Below are 27,798 nucleotides of genomic sequence, written 5' to 3'. Positions count from 1 at the left end.
TCCGCTCAGGCCCTCCACCACAACTGATGTCATGGATTAGCAGAGGGCTGAGCTGGGGTCCCGCCAAGGACGTGCCTGTACTGCAAAGCCGCATTCAAAATCTCTTCGAAGGAGATTTCAGTTTGATTATGGTAATGCAAGTCATGCTGGTTCGACGAATCCAGCCATGCAAACGCCGGCCTCTTCGCATGTGGGAGTTCAACCCAGAAGGACCATGCGCTATTCAGAATTTCCTCGGCTTGACGCACGAGGAGATGTATAGATCATTCTTCGGACCCCAGATAGAGTGTACGGATACTACCGAGGACGTGGGCCTGAGCAACAACCGCACCGCCGACCAAGTAAGTTATCCCCTAGCCGAACACACCGTCTTTCATTTATCATGACATTATTCTTAGAAATCGCTCTTTGACCAGGACTAGATAACAAAGGCGAAGATGATTCGGTGTTCGGCCCCCCTTCCTGAGGGTTTGGAAAATCCGGTACTGGAGAAGATGCTCGAGCTAGCACCTTGCCCGGAGCCCTCAAAGGAAGACAAAGGGGGAATAATGAGGGCGAAAGTGGGCCTCCACCGCTACCTATTCCGACCAAGGGAACGAGCGCCTCTGTGAGGGAGGATAACCGAGGGGAGGAATCTGACATTCTCTCACCCCGGGGAAGGAAGAGGACTACCTTTGAAGATCTAGAAACCAAGGTTTCCAAGCGGGAGGAGAAATCTCCACCAGAGGGTCCTGCCTTGGAGGGTGCTCTTGCTGCACAAAGTCCGTGCAGGGATCAGCCCTCTAACAAGTTGTAAGTAATTAAAAAGTACTTTAATAATGAAGATATATTACCTTACCTCTAAGGAAAATAACCGAAGTATTTATATTGCAGTTCGGATCTTAGCCCTTCTCAGCAGAGCTCGTCTTCGGGGGATCTTCTTCCGAAGATGATGGAGAGCGAAACGCCTCCCCCGGACTCCTCCGCTCAAGAAGCGGGAGACCTTGAAGTGTCATCATGGAGGGCCCCTCTAGATCCGGTGAGGCCAGAAGATAATCCTATAGTCACCCGAAGTCCCCAGCGTCCGGCTCTCGAAGAGAGCAAACAGAAGAGCCCGGCACCATCTGGTATGCGGTCGGACGTACTGAGAGAGCTGTTTGAGCGGGCGGCCATCTCAGAAGAACACCGTACATTGATGGGTACGGTGATGGAAAGGATTTCATCCGCCGAAAGCGGGTTGCATGATGCCTTTATGAGTCTACTGACGGGCTTTGAGGTACGTAAAATGATATACATTTGTGATGGTACCGCACATTTTTAGGTGTGCCATGTGTAGATAGTAGCCCCTGAGACTCTGGTTGTCACCGAGAACGGCGGCAAACGGAGGATCGTAGTCCCAGGCAATAACCATACAGCGTTAATGTGCAGGTAGTGGGAGCTCCGGTGTCTAGCCGGACTCATGAGTTTGCCGAACTGAAGCGGCAACTGGATGCGGCGGATGCCGACATCGAGCTTGTTAACAAGAGGCTTGACGAGGCACAGGGTAAGTGGTATTTTCTGGAGAATGCCACATAGTAAGAGCAGCATGATGCCAGTATCTTTAATATGTTGCGACTGTAGATGGAAACCCTGCGGGCGGAACTTGCCCGAGCCAAAGAACAAGCAAGGATTAGTAATGCGGCTGCTTTGAAGGTGGCCAAAGAGTTGAAAGCCGAGAAGGCCGCGCATTGCGAAAGCAAAGAGAAGATGGCCAAGATGGCCGTAAAGTTAAAAGACACGGCCGACCGTTGCCAGTTCCTTGAAAAAGAAAACTAAGCGAAGGCAACGGACCTTGAAAAAGGCCACGATGGCGAACAAAGACACCTGCTCTGCTATGAGAGCGAAGAAGGAGGAGTTGCGTGAAGCTGGGGATATTGCGGCTGGGAAGCCCTTTATGCTGTGGAGGAAGTTCAGGGATCCGCAGTAAGCCCCTCTGGATCGGCTGTGGAGTTCAGCAGACGCATATATGGACTTGGCGGTGAGCACTGTTGATGCGGCCAAATACTTCCGAGATCAAACAGATCGTGAAGTGGACAAGCTGTTCTGGTTGCAATTTAACGTTCCAGAGCATCCGCTTTCGTTGACTGATCAGCTAGACGAATGGGCCGAACTCAATAGGTTGTCCCGGCTCGCCATGAGGTCTGTCGTGGATCAGCTATGGCCGGAAAAGCCGAAACCGAATAGCTATTTCAACTTAGTGCAGCAGTTCCTTGGTGCGGTGTCGCACATCAATGCGATGAAGAGGTCGGCGTGCATAGAAGGCTCACGGATGGCCCTTTCCCGTGTTAAAGCATACTGGGCGGAGATGGATGCTACCACTATTGCGGCGCAGAGTTTGGCCATAGGCCGAGTGGCTGCCAAGCACTATTTCGAAGAGGTTCTCGAGGGTGCTCGTTTGATAGAGGCCCAATGCTCGAAAAATATTATGTTTGAGTGACATGTATTCCCATTGTAAACACAATGTTTTTATGAAATTAATTAAGGTTGTGTTTATACTTTTGCCTGAAAGTAGTATGATGCCTCCTGTGCGGCTGTTTATGTATACATGTGTATAACCTGAAAGATTGCAGTCGTCGGCTTCAGCCCCCACGCATATAATGTGGAGGTGTTCGCAGAAGACGCGTGTTCACACTTAACCCAACGTCTTGGTCCTATTAAGGAGGTGATAGCGCAGCGAACGAGGCAACCGGACTATAATGCTTTAACACTTTCACTTAGCCATAGGAGTTTGACGGTGGGGCTACTATATAGCCCCTGGTGGCTCCGCACTCTCCCGAATTCAGGGTGCGTGCATGCCTGGCCGGGAAACGGCCCTTTGTTAAGGCGGAGGAATTCTAACATTTCGATAGGTCATCGAGTGGTTGACCAGTCTCACGCTATATCATGACAGTCAGTTTTCGGCTTTCTCTACTGAGGTGCTCGTCCGGATGACCTGGGGCACAATCGCTGTAGTTCTCCTAGTGCTACCTTAGCCGATAGAGCGGACGTAAGGTACCAAAACATAGGAGCCGGGCAAACCCAACATTTGACAAAAGACATGATTCGGAGCTGATGCATATAGGGCCAAACTCGCGACGCCGAACACTCCCTAAGGTATTCGATCTTTATGGTATGAACCGGGCCTAATCAACGCCCTTTGTAAGAAGCCCCTGGTGTTCAGGTACGTGCATTATTCTGACCTGGCCACATGCCAAGATTCCAGCATCCTTCTTAATTGTACTGAGAATCTGAGGGATGTGTATCAACAAGAGACAGTAAAAAAGGTTGACGCAGGGTCTTAATCTAAAAAGAATCCTTGGAACGGGTCCATGTTGCACGTCTACGCCTATGTCTCTGTTGTGCCGTATCCTGGACGGGTGTAGCACGGTGGTCATCTGTAAAATAGAGGAACTTAGGTGAAAAGTTGTCGTGAAAAAAGGTAGGTTTTTTGAAAAAACCATGTATAATTCAAGATGAGTAAAAATTGCCACTTGTCTGCGTGTTTTGAGCCCCTTGTATTTGTGATAGAGGTGTGGCCATCAAACCTGTACAAATTACATACAGCTGCACCGGACTCGTCTAACCGTGTCCGTGGTCTTGATGACCTATCGAATACTTTAGTTGGTGAGGCCGTTTTAGTGTGCGGCTGCCCAGGCAGCCGCATTCTCTTCGGCGCGCAGGGATCGCTCCATATTTCCATTTATTGTAATGATGCCACATGGACCGGGCATCTTAAGCGTGAGGGAAGCATAGTGCGGTATTGCATTAAAGCGAGCGAAAGCTTCGCATCCAAGTAGTGCTTGATAGCCACTTTGGAACGGAGCAATGTGGAAGGTTAAATTTTCGCTACGGAAGTTATCGGGGAAGCCGAATATAACTTCTAGTAGCAGGGAGCCCGTGCAGTGAAGCCCTGGGCCTGGCGTTACTCCTTTAAAGGTAGTATTGTTGTGGCAAATTTTCGTTGGGTCTATCCCCATTTTGCGGATTGTGTCCTGATATATCAGGTTTAGACTGCTGCCACCGTCCATCAGGACTCGTGTGAAATGGTATCCATCAATTATTGGGTCTAATACCAAGGCAGCCCATCCTGCATGCTGGATATTTGTTGAGTAATCCCGATGGTCGAAAGTGATCGGTTGAGCCGACCAGTGGCAGGACTCCGCGGTGATAGGCCCTTGGGCATATTTCTCTGGGAGTGCCGCTTTATTTCTCCCCTTGATCACGTGTAACACGTTTACTGTTTTGACTTCTGATGGAAATTTCTTTTGTTCCCTAGTGTCTTGCTTGAGAGGCTCATCCTCGTCTTCGCTTGGTGTATCCTCCCCCTTGTGTACGGCGTTCAGCTTGCCGGACTGCTTGAAGACCCAACATTCTCTGTGGGTATGATTAGCGGGTTTACCAGGGGTGCTATGGATCTGACATATTTGGTCCAGAATTTTGTTCAGGCTGGACAGTTCATCTCTGGCGCCTTTAGGGGCGGCTTTTGCTGACATGGCCGAGAGCTTTTGAATCCGGCGTTTACTGTCGTGCTCTTCGGGTTGTCTTCTTTATTCTGGCGCTTATTATTTTTGCTGTGTCATGATTTCCCATTTTCATCTCTAACTTCGGATGTACTTGGGTCGCTGGTGCTACATCTGGCTAGCCAGCTGTCCTCACCCGCGCAAAAGCGGGCCATGAGGCTTGTTAATGCTGCCATTATTCTCGGCTTTTCTTGGCTGAGGTGTCTGGCAAGCCATTCGTCGTGGACGCTATGCTTAAAAGCTGCCAAGGCTTCAGCGTCCGGACAGTCGACTATTTGGTTATTTTTAGTAAGAAGCATGTTCCAAAGCTTTCGGGCTGACTCTCCAGGCTGTTGAGTTATATGACTCAAAACATCCGCATCCGGAGGTCGGACATAAGTCCCTTGAAAATTTGCCCGAAAAGCATCTTCGAGCTCTTCCCAGCTTCCGATGGAGTTTTCGGGGAGGCTTTTAAGCCAGTGCCGAGCTGGCCCTTTGAGCTTGAGGGGTAAGTACTTGATGGCGTGGAGATCATCTCCTCGAGCCATATAGATATGGAGGATATAGTCCTCAATCTAGACCCCAGGGTCTATTGTTCCGTCGTATGCCTCTATGTTTACGGGTTTGAATCCCTCTGGAAATTCATGGTCCAGCACCTCATCGATGAAACATAGGGGGTCTGCGGCACCCCCGTATCTGGGTTTACCGTGTTGTTCGGATGTTTATTGTGTTGCATCGTATGCTGGAGCGCGCTTGCGTGGTCCATACATGGATCTGGTTGCACCGTCCTTTTGATGCGAGCCCTCGCTTGGATCGTGTATTGGCTTATGTGCGGCGTTGTTTGCCGCTCTATGTTGGCCGTGAGGTCGTCTATCCATCCAGGTGGCCGTTTTAATTTTTGGCTGCGGGGGATCTAAGGCCTCCTCATCAAATTCAGGTAGCAACCGCTTCGGGTAGCTCTTGGTGGGGCAATTACCTCCGTACTTCGCTGCTGTATTGAGTACTTTACTCCATCTGATTTTAAGTGTGTCCTGCGCGGCCTTGAGCCTTTGCATCTGCTTTTTAAGACTCCTCACGGTGGCAACGAGCCTTTGACAGGCATTCTGTTGCTCCGGGTGTCTGTCCGGTGTGATGTCATCCAAACTGTTATCTTTGACAGAATCGGGTTATTCGGTTTGATTCTCTGTGTTGCCGTGGTCCGGCGATGGTTCACCCTGCTCTAATGCTGGGTCTGTATGATCGTTGTTTCTGCCGAGGCGGGATTTGGAGCGGCGCTTACGCCGCCGCTTTGACTGGCTCTCGAGGGGACAATCCTTCATTGCGTCCTGTTGTTCCACGTGGTCACTTTCTTTTGGTGTGTCCACCATGTATACATCATGTGATGAAGTGGGCGTACAGTGCCCTGTGGGCAGTGGTTCCTGTTCGTCTCCTGCATCTTTGTCCATACCGTCGATGTCTTCGGAGTCGAAGTCGAGCATGTCGGTTAGGTCATTGACAGTGGCTACTAAGTGGGTGGTGGGTGGGCGGTGAATTTTGACGCCATCTGCATCCCAATCCTGCCGGACATAGTTCGGCCAGGATTCTCCTGACAAGGAGAGAGACCTTAATGAGTTCAGTATGTCGCCAAGGGGCGAGTGCTGAAAAATATCCATGGAGGTAAACTCCATGATCGGTGCCCGATTGGATTTGTTAGGAACGGGCGCAGGCGGTTCAGAGTCCATGGCCGAAGAGAGATCTGTCAGTTTGTCAACACGGCTCTCGTGCAGAGTAAGGTCGATGTTCGGCTCGATCACCGATGGGGGTAAGGCCTTCGTGGAGGGGTCCATCCACCCGTCCATGGACGGCGCAACTGGCTCCGAATTGAGGGCCAGAGCAGCTACCGGTGCGATCTCCTGAACACTGTCGGATGGTAGAGCTAAATCGTACTCATCATGACCGTGTGACGCATAAGGAAGAGGCTCAAATCCGTCGAAGATCATGTCTCCGCGGATATCGGCCGTGTAGCTTAAGCTTCCAAACCTGACCTAATGGTCAGGGGCGTAGCTTTCAATCTGCTCCAGATGGCCAAGCGAATTGGCCTACAGTGCAAAGCCGCCGAATACAAAAATCTGTCCAGGGAGAAAGGTCTCACCCTGGACTGCATCGCTAACGATGATGGGAGGAGCCATCAAGCCTAACAGCGACGACACAGAGGAACTCTCAGTGAAAGCACCAATGTCGGTGTTAAAACCGGCGAATCTCGGGTAGGGGGTCCCGAACTGTGCGTCTAAGGCGGATGGTAACAGGAGGCAGGGGACACGAAGTTTTACCCAGGTTCGGGCCCTCTTGATGGAGGTAAAACCCTACGTCCTACTTGATTAATATTGATGATATGGGTAGTACAAGAGTAGATCTACCACGAGATCAGAGAGGCTAAACCCTAGAAGCTAGCCTATGGTATGATTGTATGTTGTCCTACGAACTAAAACCCTTCGGTTTATATAGACACCGGAGAGGGCTAGGGTTACACGAGGTCGGTTACAAAGGAGGAGATATGCATATCCGTATTGCTAGCTTGCCTTCCATGGTAAGTAGAGTCCCATTCGGACACGAGACGAAGTCTTCAATCTTGCATCTTCATAGTCTAATAGTCCGGCCAAAGAATATAATCCGGTTGTCCGGAGACCCCCTAATCCAGGACTCCCTCAATCCCCAAAAAAGTGAAAGATCAGGCAGGAAATGATGTTCTTGATTTGTCGTGCCACATACACACCAAAACAGATGCAGAGGGTAACTTGATTCTGCCCAAGCATACCACTCGATAGTGTCGGCTCCTGATTCAGAGTGTCTGAGAAGGTCAGCCCAGTGAGAAGGAGAAAGAGTCTAATAAGGACGAGGATAAAGAGGAAGGTGAGGGTTACCCCAATGTCAATGCCACTATGGTGATTTTTGCTGACATCGAGAGAAAAAGTCGACTGAAAGTTATCAGTAGAGAAGTGACCATGGTCGCTCTGGCAACCCCGACGTATTTGAAGTGGTCAAAAACTCCCATAACATTCGGCCAGTCCGATCACCCAGCGCACGTTGCTACCCCTGGGCAGCAAGCTTTGATAGTCGACCCAGTTGTTGGGGGTACCCGACTGACCAAGGTCCTGATGGATGGTGGTAGTGGCTTGAACATTCTGTATGCTGAGACTCTCAGGGGGATGGGCATTCCGATGTCCAAGCTCAGTGAGAGTAATATGCGGTTTCACAGAGTCATCCCAGGAAAGAAAGCGGATTCACTCAGTCAGATTACTCTTGACGTGGTTTTTGGTGATTCAAAGAATTACCACAAGGAGAAGTTGACATTTGTGGTGGGGGATTTTTAGAGTGCCTACCATGAAATTCTGGTCCCAGATGTGTGATCACAGTCACAGGGAATCATAAAAGAGCAGAAGAGTGCCTCCAGAAGGGTTCAAAAATTGCCGATGAATAGATGGCAGCAGTCGAGATGGAAGAATACAACAAAAATGCAAATCCAAGTGATTTGTTGCGAGCCAAGAAGCCTGCTTCAAAGTCCGCATTTCAGTCGGCCGATGAGAAAAAGCCCATTCATATTCTCCCGACTTACCCCAATGTCTCTCTGACGCACATCTCGACAACACTCGGCAGCAAATAGGAAGAAGCGCTCATCCAGTTCCTCTGTGAGCACTGGGACATCTTTGCATGGAAACCATCTGACATGCTAGGTGTACCCAGGGAACTGGCTGAGCACCGTCTGCGCGTCGACTCAAAAGGAAAACCTATCAAAGAACATCTCCATCGGTCCGCCGTGGAGAAGAGGAAAGAAATTGGCGAAGAGGTGGCTCGGCTCCTGGCAGCTAAGTTCATCCGCGAGATATACCACTCCGAGTCGCTCGCCAATGTTGTCATGATCCCCAAGAAAGATGATTCACTTCGTATGTGCATCGATTTCAAGCACACCAATCGGGCTTGCCCAAAAGATCACTTCCCTCTCCCTTGCATCGACTAGATCCTTGAATCAACTGCGAGGGTGAGCATTTGTCCTTTTTGGATGCATATTCCGGGTACCATCAAATCCAACTGTATGGACCCGATGAAATAAAAACAGCCTTCATCACCACATTTGGATGCTTTTGTTATGTCACCATGCCCTTCGGTCTAAAGAATGCTGGCGCCACATTCATGCGCATGATTCAGAAGTGCCTGCTCACTCAAATTAGCCGGAATGTGGAAGCATACATGGATGATATCGTGGTCAAGTCACGTACAGGTTCCGACCTATTGACTGACCTCTCTGAAACATTCGCCAACTTAAGAAGATTTGACATCAAGTTCAACCCGTCAAAATGCACATTCGGAGTCCCAGGCGGAAAGTTACTTCGTTTTCTTGTTCCCGAACGAGGAATCGACACAAACCCAGAGAAGATTGGAGCAATTCTCCGAATGAAACGTCTTTTGCATGTGCATGATGTTTAGAAGCTTACTGGTTGTTTGGCTACACTAAGTCGATTCATCTCACGTCTCGGTGAAAAGGCATTGCTTCTTTACCGACTGATGAAGAAGTCTAACAAGTTCGAGTGGACTCCTAAAGCCGAAGCAGCATTTGTAGAGCTCAAAGCCCCGCTTTCCACCTAGCTGGTGCTTGCTGACCCAGTCAGCAAAGAGCCTCTACTGGTGTATATTGCAGCCACGGGACAAGTTGTCAGCACAGTGCTCACAGTCGAGTGGGAGGAAGAAGGAAAAGCTTATAAAGTTCAGTGCCCAGTGTACTATATCTCTATAGTCTTGACCCCATCCAAGCAATGGTATCCACACTATCAGAAGCTTGTCTACGTGATTTATCTAACCTCGAAGGAAGTTGCACATTACTTCGCAAATCACTCGATTTCAGTCATCAGCGACACTCCTTTATCAGAAATCTTGAACAATCAAGATGCAACCGGCCGAGTGGCCAAGTGGACGATTGAACTCCTCCCTTTGGATATCAAGTTTGAGGCAAAAAAGGCGATCAAGTCTCAGGCTATAGTAGATTTCCTAGCCGATGGTCTACGACGACTCAGACTTGGTGGTTAATCAAGTGATGAAGGAGTGGGATATCAGGAGCCCTGCTATGACTGGTTACTGCAATGCAGTGAGGAAACTAGAGAAGAAGTTCGAGGGGTTAGAGCTCCACCACATACCTCGAATCAAGAATCAAGGGGCTAACGATCTGGCGAAGTTGGGTTCTACTCAGAAACCAATTCCTAGTAATGTGTTCTTAGAACATCTTCATACCCCATCAGTCCAAGAAGACCCCTTTATGAAGGAACCCCCGCAACCGATAAGTTCGACCAATCCGACTGAGATTGAAGTTCCAGTAGTAATTGACTTGATCATGGAGGTTTTGGTGATCACTCCCGATTGGACCGTGCCTTATATTGCATATCTGCTCCGGCAAGAACTCCTAGAGGATGAGGATGAGGCTCGCCAGATTGTCCACTGATCCAAAGCTTTCACAGTAATAAGTGGACAGCTTTATAGAGAAAGTGTTATGGAGTGGCTCAGCGTTGCATCTTTCCAGAAGAAGGTCGACTAATCTTCAAACGAGATTCACTCGGGGACCTATGGTCACCACGCGTCCTCTCGGACCATCATGGCCAAAGCATACTAAGCGGGATTTTACTGGCCGCGAGCAAATGAGATGGCTAAGGATATAGTTGACAAGTGCAAAGGCTGCCAGTTTTACTCAAACATGGCTCACAAGCCTGCCTCTGCCTTGAAGACTATTCCACTCATCTGGCCTTTTGCGGTTTGGGGGTTGGACATGGTGGACCTTTCAAGACTGGCAGAAGTGGTTTCACTCATTTTCTTGTAGCAGTCGACAAGTTCACCAAGTGGATCGAAGCCAAGCCTATCAAGAATGTCGACTCAAGTACTGCCATTAGTTTCATCAGAGAGCTGATATTCAGATATGGAGTCCCTCATAGCATTATCACAAATAACGGCTCCAACTTTGATTCTAATGAGTTTAGAGGATTTTGCGTGTCCCAAGGCACTCGGGTTGATTACGCATCCGTTGTGCACCCGCAGTCGAATGGACAGGCAGAAAGAGCAAATGGTTTGATCCTTCAAGGGCTGAAACCCCGACTGATGCGCGACCTCAAGCATGCTGTTGGAGCTTGGGTCATTGAATTGCCATCTATCCTATGGGGACTAAGAACGACTCCCAATCGGTCGAATGATCGAACCCCTTTCTTCATGGCGTATGGTGATGAAGTCGTGCTTCCAAGTGATTTGCTGCACAATGCCCCCCCCCCCAAGTAGAACTCTTCTCAGAAGCAGAAGAAGAACAGGCACATCAGGACACTGTTGATCTCCTAGAGGAAGAAAGAGAGATGGCTCTGATCCGGTCGACCATCTATCAACCAGACCTGCGGCGATTCCATGCCTGAAATGTCAGAGGTCGAGCATTCCAAGAGGGAGACCTTGTGCTCCGAGTGCACCAGAAACGGCCTCACAATCTCGCTCTGGCCTGGGAAGCCCCCTTCATTATCACCAAGGTGCTCCACAATGGGACGTATCACCTCTACAACGTAGCCAAGAAAGAAGATGATCCGCCTCGTGGAATGCAGATTTTCTCCGCCGTTTTTATACCTCAACACTCGGATCGAAGAGTTGTAATACAGAATCATTTAGTTTTCTTATCAAAGACATGATTTTCGTAGTATCTTAATGATTGTTATCGCATAAGCACATGTGTTCAAATCCCCCAGTGGGTGGCTTAGCCGCGAATACGATTCACCTAAGTTTCAAAAAACACTCCGAGTGGAAAGCAACCCTCCCACTCAGGGGCTTAGCCGTGAATCCGATTCGCCTAAGTTTCAAAAAAACACTCCGAGTGGAGAGAAACACTCCCACTCAGGGGCTTAGCCGCGATCCCGTACTCGCCAAAGTTACAAAACCACTCCGAGTGGAGAGCAACCCTCCCACTCGGGGGCTTAGCCACAATCCCGTACTCGCCTAAGTTTCAAACAACACTCCGAGTGCAGAGCAACCCTCCCACTCGGGGGCTTAGTCATGATCCTGCACTCGCCTAAGTTACGAAACAGCACTCCCAGTGGAGAGCAACCCTCCCACTCGGGGGCTTAGCCGTGATCCCGCACTCGCCTAAGTTACAAAACTACTCCTAGTGGAGAGCAATCCTCCCACTCGGGGGCTTAGCCGCGATCCCGTACTCGCCTAAGTTTCAAAAAACACTTTGAGTGGAGAGCAACCCTCCCACTCAGGGGGCTTAGCCGCGATCCTGCACTCGCCTAAGTTACAAAACCACTCCGAGTGGAGAGCAACCCTCCCACTTGGGGGCTTAGCCGTGATCCCGTACTCGCCTAAGTTTCAAACAACACTCCGAGTGAAGAGCAACCCTCCCACTCGAGGGCTTAGCCATGATCCCGCACTCGCCTAAGTTACAAAACAACACTCCGAGTGGAGAGCAACCCTCCCACTCGGGGCCTTAGCCGCGATCCCGCACTCGCCAAAGTTACAAAACTACTCCGAGTGGAGAGCAACCCTCCCACTCGGGGGCTTAGCCGCGATCCCGCACTCGCCTAAGTTACAAAACTACTCCGAGTGGAGAACAATCCTCCCACTCAGGGGCTTAGCCGCGATCCCGCACTCCCCTAAGTTACAAAACTAATCCGAGTGGACAGCAATCCTCCCACTCGGGGGCTTAGCGGCGATCCCGTACTGGCCTAAGTTACAAAAATACTCCGAGTGGAGAGCAATCCTCCCACTCGGGGGCTTAGCCGCGATCCCGTAATCGCCTAAGTTTCAAAAAACACTTCGAGTGGAGAGCAACCCTCCCACTCAGGGGGCTTAGCCGCAATCCCGCACTCGCCTAAGTTACAAAACCACTCCGCGTGGAGAGAAACCCTCCCACTCGGGGGCTTAGCCGCGATCTCGTACTCGCCTAAGTTTCAAACAACACTCCGAGTGGAGAGCAACCCTCCCACTCGGGGGCTTAGCCGCGATCCCGCACTCGCCTAAGTTACAAAACAACACTCCGAGTGGAGAGCAACCCTCCCACTCGGGGCCTTAGCCGCGATCCCGCACTCGCCTAAGTTACAAAAATACTCCAAGTGGAGAGCAACCCTCCCACTCCGGGGCTTAGCCGCGATCCCGCACTCGCCTAAGTTACAACACTACTCCGAGTGGAGAGCAATCCTCCCACTCGGGGGCTTAGACGTGATCCCGCACTCCCCTAAGTTACAAAACTACTCCGAGTGGAGAGCAATCCTCCCACTCGGGGGGCTTAGCCGCGATCCCGTACTGGCCTAAGTTACAAAAGTACTCCGAGTGGAGAGCAATCCTCCCACTCGGGGGCTTAGCCGCGATCCCGTACTTGCCTAAGTTTCAAAAAACACTCTGAGTGGAGAACAACCCTCCCACTCGGGGGCTTAGGCACGATCCCGCACTCGCCTAAGTTGCAAAATATACTTTGGGTGGTGAACTACCTTCTCACTCGGAGGCTCGGCCATGCACCTTGAGCTGCGCCACAAATACAATGTCTGGTTGAACTCGGAGCTGTGCCACAAGTACAACGTCTGGTTGCACTTGGAGCTACACCACAAATACAATATCTAGTTGTAGTCGGAGCTACGCCACAAATACAATGTCTGGTTGCACTCGGAGCTATGCCACAAGTACAATGTCTGGTTGCACTTGGAGCTCTGCCACAAGTACAACGACTGGCTACTCTCGGAGTTGCGCCACAAGTACAACGTCTGGTTGTACTCGGAGCTACGCCACAAGTACAAAGTCAACTCCGAGTGGAGAACGATCCTTCCACTCAGAGTTTCAGTTATGATTCCCAATTCGCTCGAGTCAAGAAATTCGAAGGTGATAAAGACAAAGCAATTGCATTCAAAAGAAAAACCAAGTTCGGATAAATCCATGAAGGTTCAGAACCACCGGCAGAATTACTCGGGCATCAAGCCCGAAAGAGTTTTAACGATTACAGGATCACTCAGCATCCTGAGGCAAATTAAAACAAGTTATGAAGTTTTCACTCGGCATGAGTAGGACTTGCTGGCTCGACAAAACTGTCAAGGTCGATGTCGTCCGCAATGCGAGTTGCGGCGTCGATGAAGGTCTCCATGAAGGACTGGAATTGAAGCTTCTTGGTGTTGGCAACCTTGAGAGCCGCCAACTTCTCTTTTCTAACCTCCTTGCAATGGACCCGGACCAGTTACAGGGCCACGTTAGCACCACAGCGAGTGGATGACTTCTTCGACACATGCACTTGACCGCCACTTTCGGTCGGGCAAGGTAGTTCCGTATGCTAGCAAGGCGGGATTCCAGTCGCAGCATGTTCATGGCAGCTTTGTCCTTGACAGGAGAATTGATGGGGTCCAAGCTTGTCTCGATCCGCCCGGTTTCTTCCTCAAAGCTCTGACAGAATCCTGCACAAAAGAAAAGGTTTGAAGTGACAGAGACACAACAGGAAAGTTCTTTGCAGTCAGTCGGATAAGGAAAGGTACCTTCAAGCATGAGGAACATTTTCTTAGCAAACTCTCCCAGATAAGCTTCCAGCTCATCCTTCTTCTGAGTGAGATCGCCGACTCTGTCTGTCAAGGACACCTTCTCCTCCTTCAGCTGCACAACTTCCTTCTTGGCTTCGTCAACAGCAGTCTTCAGCTTGGCATTTTCTTCTTCTAAGTTGCCGATGGAAGCCAACTTCTTGTCAGCAAGTTCAGTTTTCTCCCGCGTCGTCTTCTGTGCTGCTGCGAGGTCAAGGTCCTTCTGCTCTAGATCCTGCTTCATTTTGTCTAAAGAAATAACATTCTTCAGATGAGCTTGGAGTCGACGATTTTCACTACGCACATCTGTTCGAGTGGAGTCACTCGGTTTAAAGGTTGAAAGGAAAAGATGGCAAGATTAACAGTCAACAGAATTGTTACCTCCCATGATGGTTGCTTCGTCTTGGGCCTTCTTCAAATTTTCCTTGATCAGCTCTAGATCAAGGTTGAGTTGAATTTGTTTCCTCTCCAATTCAGCAAACTGGGCCCCAAGCTCACAAGATTTCTGCAGTCAATGAACAAGGCACGTCAGTCGACAGAAACAAAGACTGATAGCTTCTGAGTGATAAGATGCAAGTTCAAGTTATTATGAAAAAAAGAGTTCTAAGACTACTGCCGAATCAAACATTCAACAATAGTCTCGGGGACTACACCCAGTGGGTGCACTTGGCGTGCCCCCACTGGTTCGGCTTCCCACTCGACATGGCCCGTCCAGCCCGAGTGGAAGGAGTAAAACGACAACAACATTTGTGCTCAGACCACTACCGACTGCCCGTAGTCGACCGAGGTCTTGGGGACTACACCTAGTGGGTGCACTTAGCGTGCCCCCACTGGCTCGGAGTTCACTCGACGCGATCCATGTAAAGCCGAGTGAATATACTACAAGCAAACAAGTTCTAAGGCTCCCGTGGTGAAATAACACTTTGGAAAGACCCCACGCCGAATCAAACATTCGACAGCGGTCTCGGGGACTATACCCAGTGGGTGCACTCGGCGTGCCCCCACTCAACACAATCTGGTCGATTCAACTGAAAAAACTACAAAGCAAAAGAAGACACCCACTGGGTGAACAGATGCAAGGTGCAAATTCATGATAGATGCACATAAGGTTTGAAAACGGTCATCCACGGACATCTTACAAATAGTAAAGCAGCAATTTTCAAGTACCATATCCTAATAGAGCAAAGGTTAAGCTAAAGACCAGTCAGAAATCAACTCACCTGGACGTTGGTTTGAAAGGCAGAGCTGGCATCGTAGGAAGCCTTGCTGGCCTCGTGCACCACCTTCATTCGCTCATCATAAGGCCTTCTTGGCGTATGGCTTCCTTAGCAACGCCTACTTGGTCCTCTGGGACATGATGGGTCACAAAGAGCAGAGTTGGTGGAACAGACGAGGCAGCCAGGGGATCTGAAGCATATAGTTGCATAGTCGGAGCAAGGACTTGAGCAGTCGATGTTGAAGGTTGATTAGTCTACACAGGTTCAGCAAAAGAAACAGAAGTCTGAATTGGATCTCCGGATCGCTGAACGACTGGTTCTAGTGCTGGAGTCGAGTGAGACACTTTGCTAGAAGGCACCCTCCTGCTCAAAGTCCTGCCCCTTCTTCCTGTGTTCTTCTATGGCACGTCTTCATGGTCGTCATCGTCATCTGGAAGTTCAATAACATTTGGTGGCGCTACAATGCACTCGACCATAAGAGTTCAATCGACCAACAGGACAATTGACAATGTGAGGGCATGGCTGCGGAGTTGTACCTGCTCGAGAAGTGGCCGCATTTGCAGTCTCCTCGTCAACTTGCTCCTTGTCGATATTCATGGACGTCCCAGAAGTAGCAGCCCTGAAAGGTTCCAAAATTCACTCGGTCAAGCAAGTGGATGAGTCGACAAAAACATGGAAGACAAAGAGAAGAAACAAACAATTACATGAAAGCAATAGGGACATCCACTTTGATCTTGGGCTGGGCCTTCCGAGGTTTCGATGGGGCGACCTTGGGCTGTTTTGCAGCCTTCTCCGATGGCTCTGGAGTCAAGGTCCGAGTGCGTTTTGGGACTTTCCCATTCGGGGGAACAGCTTCGCCACGTCCGCCCATAGGATCCTGCGACTGCTTGGAGTGTCGTTTAGAACGGGGTGGCGAGTCGACCTCCTCGCTACTACAAGATTCCTCGTCACCGCCCTTGTTGTCTTCTTTGATGTCATCTGCATAATGGTGATCTTCCTCTTCGTCGTCACTTAAGACTCCTTCTAGGTATTGCTCTCCATTCGGCATCGAGTACAACTTGGTGAAAACCTACAAGACACAAATTTCAAGCATCAGTCAGATTCAAGAACAATCCCAGATCGAAAGGAGAAAACACTTGGTAAGTTAAGCTCGACCTCATCAGGGGCATTGTTAGTATCGAACGGCCGAATCCTTCTAGACCCCCGAGGGTTGTCCTTGTTGCCTGTGATGCTCCTGAGCCACTGGGCCACCATATTCTCATCAACATCCTCCGAATGAATTCAAGCGGCGTCTCCTGGACCTGAGTACATCCACATGGGGTGGTCTCGGGCCTGCAGAGGCTGGATGCGTCGACTGAGGAATACCTCCAACAGATCCATGCCAGTCACTCCACCATTGACTAGTGCAATGACTGCGTCGACTAACATACACACCTCCCCTTTCTCCTCTTTCGTTACTACACGAGAACGAGTAGTGCGGAGTCTCTCCAGAGAGAAAGGAGGAAGGCCAGTCGACTTTCCAAGAGTCGGAACATCTTTACAGTAGAACCAAGTCGACTGCCACACTCTAACGGACTCGGGGAAGGTCATAGGGGGAAAAGTACTCCTACCCCTCATCTGGATTCCCAAACCCCCACACATCTGGATCACGTGCGTCCTTTCGCCAGTCGAGTTGGCGTTCTTTACCGACTGAGATCAACAAGTGAAGATATGTTTAAACAAACCCCAATGCGGCTGGCACCCGAGGAAGTTCTCACACATCGAAATGAATGTAGCGAGATATGAGATGGTGTTGGGAGGAAAATGATGGATTTATATGTCTCCAACGTATCTATAATTCTTGATTGTTCCATGCTATTATATTATCTGTTTTGGATGTTTAATGGGCTTTAATATGCACTTTTATATTATTTTTGGGACTAACCTATTAACCAAAGGCCCAGTGCAAATTGTTGTTTTTTGCCTACTTCAGTGTTTCGCAGAAAAGGAATATCAAACAGAATCCAAACGGAACGAAACCTTCGCGAGGATCTTTCTTGGAACAAACGCAACCTAGGAGAATTGGAGTACAAGTCTGGAAGTCCGCAAAGCTTCCACGAGGCAGGGGGCGCGCCCAGGGGGGTAGGGGCGCCCCCACCCTCGTGGGCCCCACGGAGCTCCACCGACCTACTTCTTTCGCCTATATATACTCTTATACCTTGAGAACATCCACGGGAGCCATGAAACCACTTTTCCACCACTGCAACCTTCTGTACCCGTGAGATCCCATCTGGGGACCTTTTCAAGTGATCTGTCGCAGGGGGAATCGGTCATGGAGGGCTTCTACATCAACACAATAGCCTCTCCGATGATGTGTGAGTACTTTACCACTGACCTTCGGGTCCATAGTTATTATCTAGATGGCTTCTTCTCTCTCTTTGGTTCTCAATACAAAGTTCTCCTTGATGTTCTTGGAGATCTATTCGATGTAACACTCTTTTGCGGTGTGTTTGTCAAGATCCGATGAATTGTGGGTTCATGGATTTGATTATCTATGAATATTATTTGGTTCTTCTCTTAATCCTTATATGCATGATTTGATATCTTTGCAAGTCTCTTCGAATTATCGGTTTAGTTTGGCCTACTAGATTGATCTTTCTTGCAATGGGAGAAGTGCTTAGCTTTGGGTTCAATCTTGCGGCGTCCTTTCCCAGTGATAGCAGGGGCAGCAAGGCACGTGTTGTATTGTTGCTATCGAGGATAAAAAGATGGGGTTCATATCATATTGCTTGAGTTTATCCCTCTACATCGTGTCATCTTGCCAAATGCGTTACTCTGTTCTTATGAACTTAATACTCTAGATGCATGCTGGATAGCGGTCGATGTGTGGAGTAATAGTAGTAGATGCATAATAGTTTCGGTCTACTTGACACGGACGTGATGCCTATATTCATGATTATTGCCTTAGATATCATCATAATTATGCATTTTTCTATCAATTGCTCGGCAGTAATTTGTTCACCCACCGTAATACTTGCTATCATGAGAGAAGCCACTAGTGAAACCTATGGCCCCCGGGTCTACTTTACATCTTATAAGTTTGTGGTCTATAATTCTAGTTTACAATTTTGTAATCTTTATTTTCCAATCTATGCAACAAAAATACCAAAAATATTTATGTTATTATCTTTATCAGATCTCACTTTTGCAAGTGGCCGTGAAGGGATTGACAACCCCTTTATCGCATTGGTTGCAAGGTTCTTGATTGTTTGTGCAGGTACTAGGCGACTTGCATGTAGTCTCCTACTGGATTGATACCTTGGTTCTCAAAAACTGAGGGAAATACTTATCCTACTTTGCTGCATCACCCTTTCCTCTTCAATGGAAAACCAACGCATGCTCAAGAGGTAGCAAGAAGGATTTCTGGTGTCGTTGCAGGGGAGATCTACGCTCAAGTCAAGACATACCAAGTACCCATCACAAACTCTTATCCCTCGCATTACATTATTTTCCATTTGGCTCTCGTTTTCCTCTCCCCCACTTCACCTTTGCCATTTTATTTGCTCTTTTTCGTTCGCCTCTTTTCACTTGCTTCTTGTTTACTTGTGTGTTGGATTGATTGTTTGTCACGATGGCTCAAGATAATACTAAATTATGTGACTTTTCCAATACCAACAACAATGATTTTATTAGCACTCTGATTCATCCTATTACCAATGATGAATATTGTGAAATCAATGCTGCTTTGTTGAATCTTGTCATGAAAGATCAATTTTCCGACCTTCCTAGTGAAGATGCCGCTACCCATCTAAACAACTTTGTTGATTTGTGCGATATGCAAAAGAAGAAAGATGTGGATAATGATATTGTTTAATTAAAACCATTTCCGTTTTCACTTAGAGATTGTGCTAAAACTTGGTTTTCTTCTTTGCCTAAAAATAGTATTGATTCATGGAATAAATGCAAAGATGCATTTATCTCTAAGTATTTCCCTCCCGCTAAGATCATCTCTCTTAGAAACGATATTATGAATTTTAGTCAACTTGATCATGAGCATGTTGCACAAGCTTGGGAGAGGATGAAATTAATGATACGTTTTGCCCTAGACATGGTTTGAATTTATGGATGATTATACAGAATTTCTATGCTGGATTGATTTTTGCTTCTAGAAATCTTTTAGATTCGGCCACGGGAGGCACTTTTATGGAAATCACATTAGGAGAAGCTACTAAACTCCTAGAAAATATTATGGTTAATTATTCTCAATGGCACACCGAAAGATCCACTAGAAAAAAAGTTCATGCTATTGAAGAGATTAATGTTTTGAGTGGAAAGATGGATGAACTTATGAAATTGTTTGCTAATAAGAGTGTTGCCTCTTATCCTAATGATATGCCTTTGTCCACTTTGATTTAGAATAATAATGAATCTATGGATGTGAATTTTGTTGGTAGGAACAATTTTGGTAACAACGTGTATAGAGAAATTTTAATGCTAGGTCGTTTCCTAGTAATTCCTCTAATAATTATGGTAATTCCTACAACAACTTTTACGGAAATTTTAATGCGATGCCCTCTGATTTTGACACTAGTGTTAAAGAACTTATGAATTCGCAAAAGAATTTCAATGCTTTGATTGAAGAAAACTTGCTTAAGATTGATGAGTTGGCTAGGAACATGGATAGAATTTTCTTGATGTTGATCCTTTGAAACTTAGATCTATTCCACCTAAGCATGACATCAATGAGTCTCTCAAAGCCATGAGAATTTCCATTGATGAGTGCAAAGAAAGAACCGCTAGGATGCATGCTAAAAAAAGATTGCTTTGTGAAAGCGTGTTCTTCTAGTTTTCATGATAATAATGATGAAGATCTAAAAGTGATTGGTGTGTCTCCTATTAAATCTTTGTTTTCCAATATTAATCTTGATAAATATGGGACTGGAGATGAGTCAACTTTAGTTAGAAGGCGTCCCAATGATTCAGATTTTTTAGATCTTGATGCTAAAAATAATAAAAGTGGGATTGAAGAGGTCAAAACATTACATAGCAATGAACCCACTATTTTGGATTTCAAGGAATTTAATTATGATAATTTCTCTTTGATAGATTGTATTTCCATGTTGCAATCCATGCTAAATTCTCCTCATGCTTATGATCAAAATAAAGCTTTCACCAAACACATTGTTGATGCTTTAATGCAATCCCATAAAGAAAAGCTTGAACTAGAAGTTTCTATCCCTAGAAAACTTTATGATGAGTGGGAACCTACTATTAAAATTAAGATTAAATATTATGAATGGTATGCTTTATGTGATTTGGGTGCTAGTGTTTCCACAATTCCAAAAACTTTGTGTGATGTGCTAGGTTTCCGTGAATTTGATGATTGTTCTTTAAATTTGCACCTTGCGGATTCCACCATTAAGAAACCTATGGGAAGAATTAATGATGTTATTATTGTTGCAAATAGGAATTATGTGCCCGTAGATTTCATTGTTCTTGATATAGATTGCAATCCTACATGTCCTATTATTCTTGGTAGACCTTTCCTTAGAACGATTGGTGCAATTATTGACATGAAAGAAGGAAATATTAGATTCCAATTTCCGTTAAGGAAAGGTATGGAACACTTTCTTAGAAAGAAAATTAAATTACCTTATGAATATATTATGAGATCCACATATGGATTGCATACCAAAGATGATAATACCTAGATCTATTCTTGCTTTTATGCCTAGCTAGGGGCGTTAAACGACGGCGCTTGTTGGGAGGCAACCCAATTTTATTTTATTTTCCTTGCTTTTTGTTCCTATTTAGTAATAAATAATTTATCTATCCTATATTATGATTGTGTTTTTTATGTTTTAATTAGTGTTTGTGCCATGTAAAGCCTTTAGGATCTTCTTGGGTGATTGTTGTTTGATCTTGCTGGAAAAAAAACAGAAAGTATGTGCTCACAAGAATAATTTTTATTTTTTACTAGAGAGCGGTAAAATACCAATTCCAACTGAAGTAGATCAATATACAAATTATTTAGGTCGCCCTAATTTTTCAGAATTTTTGGAGTTGCAGAAGTATTCGAAACCTCCAGATTTCTACAAACTGTTCTGTTTTTGAAACTTGTGCTTCAAAATGTGGATATTCAAAAAAATGAGAGAAAAAGAGAGAAGGGGCAATGTTACTATCCTTTTTTGAAACTTGTGCTTCAAAGTAGCACCACGATCTTCATGATAGAGTCTCTTATTTTGTCACTGTCATATACTAGTGGGAATTTTTCATTATAGAACTTGGCTTGTATATTCCAATGATGGGCTTCCTCAAAATGCCCTAGGTCTTCGTGAGCAAGCGAGTTGGATGCACACTCACTTAGTTTCTTTTTGAGCTTTCATACACTTATAGCTCTAATGCATCTGTTGCATGGTAATCCCTACTCACTCACATTGATATTTATTGATGGGCATCTCCATAGCCCGTTGATACGCCTAGTTGATGTGAGACTATCTTCTCCTTTTTGTCTTCTCCACAACAACCATTCTATTCCACCTATAGTGATATGTCCATGGCTTGCGCTCATGTATTGCGTGAAGATTGAAAATTTTTGAGAACATCTAAAGTATGAAACAATTGCCTGGCTTGTCATTGGGGTTGTGCATGATTTACATATTTTGTGTGATGAAGATAGAGCATAGCCAGACTATATGATTTTGTAGGTATAGCTTTCTTTGGCCATGTTATTTTGAGAAGACATGATTACTTTGTTAGTATGCTTGAAGTATTTTTATTTTATGTCAATATTAAGCTTTTGTATTGAATCTTTTGGACTTGAATATTCATGCCACAATAAAGAGAATTACATTGAAAATTATACTAGGTAGCATTCCGCATCAAAAATTCTATTTTTATCATTTACCTACTCGAGGACAAGCAGGAATTAAGCTTGGGGATGCTTGATACGTCTCCAACATATCTATAATTTTTAATTGTTCCATGCTATTATATTATCTGTTTTGGATGTTTAATGGGCTTTAATATGCACTTTTATATTATTTTTGGGACTAACCTATTAACTGAAGGCCTAGTGCAAATTGTTGTTTTTTTGCCTATTGCAGTGTTTTGCGGAAAAGGAATATCAAACGGAATCCAAACGGAACGAAACCTTCACGAGGATCTTTCTTGGAACAAATGCAACCGAGGAGACTTGGAGTACAACTATGGAACTCCGCGAAGCTTCCACGAGGCAGGGGGCGCGCCCAGGGGGGTAGGCACGCCCCCCACCCTCGTGGGCCCCACGGAGCTCCACCGTCCTACTTCTTTCACTGATATATACTCTTATAGCCTGAAAACATCCAGGGGAGCCACAAAACCACTTTTCCACCGCCACAACCTTCTGTACCCGTGAGATCCCATCTAGGGACCTTTTTCGGCGATCTGCCGAAGGGGGAATCGATCACGGAGGGCTTCTACATCAACACCATAGCCACTCCGATGATGTGTGAGTAGTTTACCACGGACCTTTGGGTCCATAGTTATTAGCTAGATGGCTTCTTCTCTCTATTTGGTTCTTGATACAAAGTTCTCCTCGATGTTCTTGGAGATCTATTCAATGTAGTACTCTTTTGCGGTGTTTTTGCCGAGATCTGATGAATTGTGGGTTTATGAATTTGATTATCTATGAATATTATTTGGTTCATCTCCGAACTCTTATATGCATGATTTGATATATTTGCAAGTCTCTTTGAATTATCGGTTTAGTTTGGCCTACTAGATTGATCTTTCTTGCAATGGGAGAAGTGCTTAGCTTTGGGTTCAATCTTGCGGTGTCCTTTCCCAGTGACAGCAGGGGCGGCAAGGAACGTATTGTATTGTTGCCATCGAGGATAAAAAGATGGGGTTTATATCATATTGCTTGAGTTTATCCCTCTACATCATGTCATCTTGCCTAATGCGTTACTCTATTCTTATGAACTTAATACTCTAGATGCATGCTGGATAGCGGTCGATTTGTGGAGTAATAGTAGTAGATGCAGAATCTTTTCGGTCTACTTGACACGGACGTGATGCCTATATTCATGATCATTGCCTTAGATATCATCATAAGTATGCGCTTTTCTATCAATTGTTCGGCAGTAATTAGTTCACCCACCGTAATACTTGCTACCATGAGAGAAGCCACTAGTGAAACCTATGGCCCCGGGGTCTACTTTACATCTTATAAGTTTCCGATCTATAATTCTAGTTTACTATTTTGCAATCTTTATTTTCCAATCTATGCAAAAAAAAATACCAAAAATATTTATCTTATTATCTTTATCAGATCTCACTTTTGCAAGTGGTCGTGAAGGGATTGACAACCCCTTCATCGTGTTAGTTGCAAGGTTCTTGATTGTTTGTGCAGGTACTAGGCGACTTGCGTGTAGTCTCCTACTTGATTGATACCTTGATTCTCAAAAACTGAGGGAAATACTTACGCTACTTTGTTGCATCACCCTTTCCTCTTCGAGGGAAAACCAATGCATGCTCAAGAGGTAGCATGGATCTGGGCACCGAACAAATTCAGAAAACCCCAGAAAAACGGATGCGGAGGCAGAGAGATACCGCGGACAACATGGGTGTCGAGGAGGACACACTCACCCTCTTGCGGCTGAGGCTCGGGTTCTTTCCCTGGCAACTGCCAGGAACCATGGGCAATCAAGCCCTCATCAGTGAGATCCTACAATTCCTCTTGCTGGATGGTTGAGCGGATCCAGTCCCCCTAGATCCAACCGGGCAGTAGGCCGGAGCGAGAAGACGGCCCATGAGCCATCTTCTTGCCCTTCGCCGCTGCCGTCGCCTTCTTCACGCACTCCAGGGCCATGGGAAGCCAGTTGGCCATGACCTTGTCATCACCCCCGGCTTCGAGGACGGCCTCCTCATATGCCAGCAGGAAGGCTGACGGATCCGCCGCACCGCCGTAACGCGGCGGCATCTCCGGCTTGAACTTGGGCGGCCACTGCACCCATCGCAGGGCGGGGGCCAACGCTCGGAGCCCCCTGGCCCCGTCGTCTACGCTGGTCGTCGGAGTCGGCGGCGGGGCTCCTGCCATGTGGGCGTAGCACGGTGTCGACGGAGCGCAGATCGACAGACGAGAAGCTACGACGCACCCCTACCTGGCGCGCCAAATGTCGGATCTAGGGTTCTGGCAGACCCTTGAGGTTCGAACACTGGGGTGCGTGCGAAGGTTTTCTCCCTATTAATCCACGCCCTGGCTCTCTGAGATCTCGTGGACGAACATGACGAACTCTCAACACAGGAAGACACAAGATTTATACTAGTTCAGGCCACCGTTGTGGTGTAATACCCTACTCCAGTGTGGTGGTGGTGGATTGCCTCTTGGACTAATGATGAACAGTACAAGAGGAAGAACAGCCTCCTGAGGTCGAGGTGTTCTTGTGTTTGGTGAGCTTGTGTGTGTGAGGATCGGAATCAGCTGCCGACTTGTGATGGTGTCGATCCGATGCCCCTCATGGTAGTGGCTAGTTCTACTTATATAGGCCCTGGTCCTCTCCCCAAATATTGAGAGGGAAGGGATGCCAACAACGTCCAATTCGAAAGGGGACAGCTACTACAAGCTATCCTGACAAAGGGTGGTCTTCACCCGCAAAAGGCTCTGGTGATGACGCCGTCTTGGGCTCCATGGTGACCTCCGTCTTGCCATCCTTCTGGTCCTGGTCTTGTTGCACCAATACGGAAACCTTTGCTTGATGCCCCGGTACTCTGCGCCTGTGCTTTCCCCCTTAGCACCAAAGAGGAAACAAGGACGTTGCACGCGCTGGCGCCCGCCTGGCGCCCGCCTGGTCTCGGTCGTAATGGCTCACGTCACGAGGGGCCTCGCGAGGTTTGCCTTGCCTTGATCTCTCCGCCCCTTGTGAGCCTGCCTGGCGAGGCCGCTCTTAAGGAGGTCTTGCGTCGTCCGCCTCGCGAGGCTTGGCCCCTCGCGAGGATCTTGAATGTCTTGTTGATGAAGGTGGGCCGTACGAACCTGCTAGCCCAGCCACGCCATGGGCTGGAGGCAGGCAAGTCTGGGGACCCCTGTTCCCAGAATGCCGACAATAGCCCCCGGGCCCAAGGCGCGCTCAGGCTTGGCTTGGAGGCAAAGCCAGAGGGTCAAGCACGTAGCGCCGCGGGCCCCAAAAGTCTGCGACCTCGGTTGTTGCGTGGCAGTTGATTGGACGTGGGCATCTCCACTTCCCCACGCTGCCTTGGCAACTGCTTGACTTGACAAGTCCCTACGACATGCAAGGAAAACCATCATTACCTGTGATCATGTGGGTGCTGGTCGGCCTTCCTCTACTATAGATGGGGAGGAGGGCAGAGCCCCCATCGCCCATCTCTTCCCATTTTGTCTGCTCCTTCTTCTTCTACTCTGCCTCTGACTCCAATGGCGCTGTCGAAGAGGTTCACCGCCGCGGAGAAAGGAAAGGCCCCTCGCGAGGGGCCCGGCTCCACGGCGCCTAAACAGGGACGCGGTCGTCCCCGCAAGCTCTCCTCAACTCCCGTCGTGGCCCCCTGCTCCCGGGGTGGTGCCGCTGCGTGTGGCGGGGGTCGATCTGGCCGTGGCAGCCCCATCTGTGAGGGGAGACGTGTCGTGGTTGCACGGCCTCCCCGGCCACGCTTCCACTCGGCAGAGGTGCTGCCGGAGTTTGTTGTCTGGTTAGGCCCTATGTTTGGTGGGTGGATCCGGCCGACAACTGGCTCCAGCTTCCGCGCTTCTTGGCCGACGAGCTGCTGGCCCCTGGTTCGGGCGGGCTCTGGCTGCAGGCGGACGGTTGCTGCAGCGGGGCTTCCTGGGTCACGGTCAAAGTCTCCGCTGCCGGCAACATAGCTCTGGCCCATGGCTGGCTGGCGTTCGCCCGCGCGCGCGGCCTGGGCAAGCGTTGCACCCTCCACTTTAAGTATGACGGTGATGCGACCCGCTACTTGAGGGTGTTTGGGGAAGACGGCCGCCGCGCCGGGTGCTGCCCCGAGACGAACGACGAGGAGGAGGTGCTTGGTCTCGGCGATAGCCGCGATGAGGGCGAGACCGCCGGCCGCGCCTCGTCCATCTACGACGGTTCTTCCCTTGGTGAAAGCTCCAGTAGCGGTGGCTACAACCAGCCACCACGATGCCGCACTCGCTTCGAGGGTGGTAGCGGGTCGTTGATACGTCTCCAACGTATCTATAATTTTTGATTGTTCCATGCTATTATATTATCAACCATGGATGTTTTATATGCATTTATATGCTATTTTATATGATTTTTGGGACTAACCTATTAACCTAGAGCCCAGTGCCAGTTTTTGTTTTTTCCTTGTTTCAGAGTATCGCCGAAAAAAGAAAATCAAACGGCATCCAATTGACCTGAAACTTCACGGAACTTATTTTTGGACCAGAAGAAGCCCATGGAGTATTGGAGATGGACTAGAAGAGTCCTGGGCTGCCCACGAGGGTGGGGGCGTGCCCCACCCCCTAGGCGCGCCCCCTGCCTCGTGGACAGCCCGGAGATCCACCGACGTACTTCTTCCTCCTATGTATATCCATATAACCTAAAAACTTCGGGGAGCACAATAGATCGGGAGTTTCGCCACCAGAAGCCTCCGTAGCCACCGAAAACCAATCTAGACCCGTTCCGGCACCCTGCCGAAGGGGGAATCCCTCTCAGGAGGCCATCTTCATCATCCCGGTGCTCTCCGTGACGAGGAGGGAGTAGTTCTCCCTCGGGGCTGAGGGTATGTACCAGTAGCTATGTGTTTGATCTCTCTCTCTCTCTCTCTCTCTCTCTCTCTCTCTCTCTCGTGTTCTTGAGGTGATACGGTCTTGATGTATCGCGAGTTTTGCTATTATGTTGGATCTTATGATGTTCCTCCTCCTCTACTCTCTTGTAATGGATTGAGTTTCCCTTTGAAGTTATCTTATCGGATTGAGTCTTTAAGGATTTGAGAACACTTGATGTATGTCTTGCGTGGGATACCCGTGGTGACAATGGGGTATTCTATTGATCCACTTGATGTATGTTTTGGTGATCAACTTGCGGGTTCTGCCCATGAACCTATGCATAGGGGTTGGCACACGTTTTCGTCTTGACTCTCCGGTAGAATCTTTGGGCACTCTTTGAAGTTCTTTGTGTTGGTTGAATAGATTAATCTGAGATTGTGTGATGCATATCGTATAATCATACCCACGGATACTTGAGGTGACATTGGAGTATCTAGGTGACATTAGGGTTTTGGTTGATTTTGTGTCTCAAGGTGTTATTATAGTACGAACTCTATGATAGATTGAACGGAAAGAATAGCTTCATGTTATTTTACTACAGACTCTTGAATAGATCGATCAGAAAGGATAACTTTGAGGTGGTTTCCTACCCTACCATAATCTCTTCGTTTGTTATCCACTATCAGTGACTTTGGAGTGACTCTTTGTTGCATGTTGACGGAAAGTTATATGATCCAATTATATTATTATTGTTGAGAGAACTTGCACTAGTGAAAGTATGAACCCGAGGCCTTGTTTCAACACATTGCAATACCATTTACGCTCACTCTTATCATTAG

The sequence above is a fragment of the Triticum aestivum genome, chromosome 3A, assembly GCF_018294505.1.
Source record: "Triticum aestivum cultivar Chinese Spring chromosome 3A, IWGSC CS RefSeq v2.1, whole genome shotgun sequence".
Lineage (NCBI taxonomy): Eukaryota > Viridiplantae > Streptophyta > Magnoliopsida > Poales > Poaceae > Triticum > Triticum aestivum.
The sequence above is the reverse complement of the archived record's forward strand: the minus strand, read 5'-3'. Positions refer to the sequence as shown.